We start from the raw sequence: 5801 nt of genomic DNA on the forward strand, positions 1-5801 counted from the left end.
TTTGATTGTTTTTGTCTCCTGTTTCCACAGAACTCCCGTCAAGATTGAATCCTGACCTTGCCTTTTTCTAAGGACCATCCTGGACAAATCACTTCCCTTCTCTTAGGCTTGGTTTTTTTTGTAGAAACAAGGGTGACAGTGTGTTGCCAAATGATTGCAAGGAGTATATGAATTGGTATATTATAAAATCAGCTGACAATGATGGAAGTTAGTAAAAATATTTTCTGTATTCTCATTGTGTGCAAGCACAGTACTCGTTGTATAAGGGATGCAGATAAAAAGAAGATTAGTTCTGACATTCAGGAAAATAGAGGCTGCTGGATGAGCCAGACATGATTACTCAAGATCAGAAGGTAAGGCATTAGTTTAAGAAAAATCTGATTCATTTAAAATATTTTTTCAAATATTTTAAAGATTTGTCTGATCTTTTATTGTCAAAAAAGATTATTTCCATAATTAAGTGAAAGTGGTTTTGTCAGCATATTTCATTCAGGGGCATAGTAGTGAGTTTTTACTTAGTATCAACTATCAAAATTATGAACTATCCTATTCATAATGTCCTCTCTGATTCTAAGGGTTTGAGCATAGACCTCTTTTAAAAGGCAGTAATTAAATAGAGTTATCAAGGAAAGCCGATATTCTAAATTATACTATTCGTAAGCACTAGCCATCTAAAATGAGAGTTGGATTCAAGATCTGATTTGAGAGTCTGAGAGACATATATCATTGGAGGATGAAGATTCCCTAAGGTCAAAATAATCACTTGACATTACTCTAGTTCTTCTCAAACTGTGGGCAAACTTTTTGACTCTGAACAATATGGCAGGAGGTGCTTGATGTTCTTTCTCTAATAATGTTTACTATATTCTTGAAATCCTTTCCAGCAGTATACCATAGATATGCTGTGGGTATAGTATACCAAAGGTACACTATGGGTATATAGTTATTTGTATAACTCATGTCTTCTGTGGCCATTTTGAGGATTATATAAGATCATTCCAATCAGATATTGCTGCTTTAAAAATCACCCCAAACTCAAATGATTAAAACAACTCTTCTGTTACATTTGATAATTCTGCAGGTCAAGAATTCTGGAAGGGTGATCTGTGTGTGGTCCACATGGCACCAGCTGGGCAGCTGGAAGAACCAATTCCACAATGGCTTCTTCACTCACCTGCCTGGTTCTTCTGTGAGTCTTGTCTTCTCTCTTGACGTGGCAACTCATCCACCAGGCTCTGTCTATGAGATCTGAGAACCCAGAGCACTGTGGTCTTAGAGAGTGGTACTTCTTTTTTTTTTTTTTTTATTGGTTGTTCAAAACATTACAAAGCTCATGATATATCATCTTTCATACATTTGACTCAATTGGGTTATGAACTCCCATTTTTACCCCAAATACAAATTGCAGAATCACATCGGTTACACACTCACATTTTTACATAATGGCATATTAGTGACTGTTGTATTCTGCTACCTTTCCTTTCCCCTACTATCCCCCCCCCTCCCCTCCCGTCATCCCTCTCTACTTCATCTGCTGTTGTTCAATTCTCTCCCTTGCCCCCCCCTTTCCCCTCACATCCTCTTCTATGTAATTTTGTGTAACATTGAGGGTCTCCTACCATTTCCATATGCTTTCCCTTCTCTCTCCCTTTCTCTCCCCCCACTCGTCTTTGTTTAATGTTAATCTTTTCCTCATGCTCTTCCTCCCTGTTCTGTTCTTAGTTGCTCTCTTTATATCAAAGAAGACATTTGGCATTTGTTTTTTAAGGATTGGCTAGCTTCGCTTAGCATAATCTGCTCTAATGCCATCCATTTCCCTGCAAATTCTATGATTTTGTCATTTTTTATTGCTGCATAGTACTCCATTGTGTATAGATGCCACATTTTTTTTATCCATTCATCTATTGAAGGGCATCTAGGTTGGTTCCACAGTCTAGCTATTGTGAATTGTGCCACTATGATCATTGATGTGGCAGTATCCCTATAGTACGCTCTTTTAAGATCCTCAGGGAATAGTCCGAGGAGGGCGATAGCTGGGTCAAATGGTGGATCCATTCCCAGCTTTCCCAGGTATCTCCATACTGCTTTCCAGATTGGCCTTACCAATTTGCAGTCCCACCAGCAGTGTACAAGTGTACCCTTTTCCCCACATCCTCTCCAGCACTTGTTGTTGTTTGACTTCATAATGGCTGCCAATCTTACTGGAGTGAGATGGTATCTTAGGGTGGTTTTGATTTGCATTTCTCTGACTGCTAGAGATGGTGAGCATTTTTTCATGTACTTGTTGACTGATTGTATGTCCTCCTCTGTGAAGTGTCTGTTCAGGTCCTTGGCCCATTTGTTGATTGGGTTATTTGTTATCTTATTGTTTAATTTTTTGAGTTCTTTGTATATTCTGGATATTAGGGCTCTATCTGAAGTGTGAGGGGTAAAAATTTGTTCCCAGGATGTAGGCTCTCTGTTTACCTCTCTTATCGTTTCTCTTGCTGAGAAAAAACTTTTTAGTTTAAGTAAGTCCCATTTATTTATTCTTGTTATTAACTCTTGGGCTATGGACGTCCTATTAAGGAATTTGGAGCCTGACCCCACAGTATGTAGATCGTAGCCAACTTTTTCTTCTATCAGACGCAGTGTCTCTGATTTGATATCTAGCTCCTTGATCCATTTTGAGTTAACTTTTGTGCATGGCGAGAGAAAGGGATTCAGTTTCATTTTATTGCATATGGATTTCCAGTTTTCCCAGCACCATTTGTTGAAGATGCTATCCTTCCTCCATTGCATGCTTTTAGCCCCTTTATCAAATATAAGAAAGTTGTAATTTTGTGGATTGGTTTCTGTGTCCTCTATTCTGTACCATTGGTCCACCTGCCTGTTTTGGTACCAGTACCATGCTGTTTTTGTTACTATTGCTCTGTAGTATAGTTTGAACTCTGGTATCGCTATACCTCCAGATTCACACTTCCTGCTTAGAATTGCTTTTGCTATTCTGGGTCTTTTGTTTTTCCATATGAATTTCATGATTGCTTTATCCATTTCTACAAGAAATGCCGTTGGGATTTTAATTGGCATCGCATTGAACCTGTTCTTAACTAGTAGCTAAAGCAGGACTTCAGGAAGCAGATGTTGTAACCAGGATAAGGAATATTTCTATCTGGCATGACCCAACTTCCCTTCTATAGCATGTTACTGGTAATGGTAGTAACAGTGCCCACTCAGTCATAAGTACAGTCTGCCTCTTTTTTTTTTTTTTTTTTAGTACCAGGCATTGAACTCAGGGACACTCAATCACTTAGCCACATCCCCAGCCCTATTTTGTATTTTATTTAGAGACAGGGTCTCACTGAGTTGCTTAGCACCTCGCTTTTGCTGAGGCTGGCTTTGAACACGCAAACCTCCTGCCTTAGCCTCCCAAGCCACTGGGATTATAGTAGTGTGCCACCATGCCTGGGGCCCCTCTTGAATCTTGACACTGGTCTCACCATCTTGTACAAGTATCAGGAATATATTTTTTCTTTAACATTGTAAGGAATAAAACTTTTGGGGGCACTGACATCCTTGTCATCACTCAGTCAACTCAATCAAGTGTAATTCCCAGGTGCTGGCAATACACAACTGAGTTGAATAGCCCATGATTTTTGCCCAGGTTCTAGGTGGATCTTCTTGGATTCATTTGTTTTGTTTATTTTGGTACCGGGGATTGAACCCAGAGGCACTTTTCCACTGAGTCACATCCCCAGCCCTTTGCTTTTTGTTTTGAGATGGGCTCTCACCAAGTTGCTTAGGGCCTTGCTCAATTGCTGAGGCATGCCTCAAACTTGGGATCCTCCTGCCTCAGCCTCCCGAGTTGCTGGGATTACAGGTGCCACTTCAGTGGGCTTCATAGTTTAATTTAGCACAAACCTGACAAGCAGAATTGTGATTTCCTGTGTGAACTTTGAAATCAGAAAACACTGGGAAAATTCCTTGTGGAATGCACTGGAGCAATCTGAGTGTGTGACAGAAAGCGAACACAATGGTCAAAGACTGAAAGCCAGCACTGTAGAGTTTCCCCTACAGAAGTCTGGAGTGAAAAGGAGCAGAAAGTAGGAACAGGGGACAAAGACTGATCTATTCCCTGTGCAGTTACTAGGAAGTAAGGCCTGTGAGAAAAGAGAGAAAACATCTCCTGGAAATGACTCAGAGAAAGAAGCCAGGTCTCTGGGGGAAAGGAGATTTGAAGTAGGACGTGAAGAAAACACTCCTAAGAGAGCAAATTGGATGAAAAGATCTGTGGGAAATAGATGAAAAAGATCCGAGAGATGGGCCCCCATAAAGACTTTTGAGTGTTCGCAAATACAAGGATGTGTAAGAAGGAAATGAAAAAGTAAATATGTCCAACCAACCCACACTCTAACTTTGAAACCAAGTATTTGGTTCCCCTGGAGGGGTGCACCGTTCCTGGAAGCACTGCAATACCAGGTCGATGCGTGGAGTGGACTGAGCAAGCTCCTATTCCATCTCCCTGCTCCCCAAATCCATTTAATATATTGTCCTCAGAGGACATATCAGATAGTGAACTGATAAGAACAGATACTATACTTGATCTTAGCCAAAAGGCCAAGAGTCTGTCTCTTGATGGGAACAGGACAGTCACATTTTCTTAAGAGCGTGTGGACTGTGATAATATGTAGCCATAATACCTGCAAAAACTACAATGTGCCACGGAGATGACGATCACACAGTATAGGGGCCAGCAAGCATTTTTCTGTAAGGGCCAAAGAGTAAATATTTTAGACTTTAAAAGCCATGTGGTCTCTGTTACAATTACTCAACCCCACCATTACAGCACAAAGGTAGTCACAGTTGATACCTAAAAGGTTATTGCTGGATTCCAATAGAATTTTCCTGTAATTCCAGCAACTTGGAAGGTTGAGGAATGAAGATTTCAAGTTTAAGATCAGCCTTGGCAATTTAAGAAGACCCTGTTTTAAAATAGGGGGAGAGGTATAGCTCAGTGGTAGAGTGCTACTGGGTTGCATTCCCAGTATAAAAAGAAAAAGAAAAAAAATCGACTTTATTTACAAAAGCAGAAGCAGGACAGTTTTGGTCCAGGACTATAGCCTGCTAACCTCTGCTATAATGCATGACAAATAGTGAGAGTTCCATAATTGGAACAATTGCTATTGTCAGTGTTACTGATGGCTCTTGAAAACCATCAATCCACTCCTCAGTTTCCCTTTCTTTTAGGCTTCTAATTTTTTATTAATAATGTCACAGAAAATCTTAGGATCATTGTCTTATTAGGGAAAACCTTATAAAATTTCTTTCATATATAAACAGTAGACCTCCAAGAGGGCATTTCACATTTCTGAGTATAGTGACTTTTCATAAATACACTGATATCAATACACCGAGTAACACGTTAATTAACAAGTTTGTTAGCATTTTTTGCTAACAAGTTTGTCATTGATATCCTTGTTGTAGTGGTTTTTATCAGTTTTATATTATCATCATTGATACAGGCATTCCATGTCAAATCTACAAAATAGCTTCAAATTTTCCAAGTGTTATATTATACACTTCACTCATTAATTAGATTATCAAACAACCCAAAAGCCTGTCTACTGTCGTTATGGAAACATTATCTTTTCCTCTTAATAAATTACTGCCTTTGGTTATTTTTGGTTTTGTAACAATTTGCTTTTCTACATCAGAAACTTCTATAAATTTCCTTACTCATCTTGATCATTATTATTTCATGTTTCATTAATTTTTAATATAGTCTCTGCACTTTGTTATGGAAATTTTCAAACACAAAAATA

At 39.0% G+C, this 5801-nt stretch overlaps 1 non-coding gene across 1 annotated transcript; it reads right to left on the reverse strand.

Moving 5' to 3' along the window:
- Window positions 1–4421: 4421 nt before the first annotated feature.
- LOC124105490 (U2 spliceosomal RNA) lies at window positions 4422–4608 on the reverse strand. The gene has a single exon (XR_006855745.1). It is a non-coding gene; the product is annotated as a U2 spliceosomal RNA (small nuclear RNA).
- Window positions 4609–5801: the final 1193 nt, after the last annotated feature.

Source organism: Marmota monax, unplaced genomic scaffold (assembly GCF_021218885.2).
Source record: "Marmota monax isolate L192 unplaced genomic scaffold, Marmota_monax_Labrador192_F-V1.1 WCK01_AAM20220418_F8-fsc00100, whole genome shotgun sequence".
Classification (NCBI taxonomy): domain Eukaryota; kingdom Metazoa; phylum Chordata; class Mammalia; order Rodentia; family Sciuridae; genus Marmota; species Marmota monax.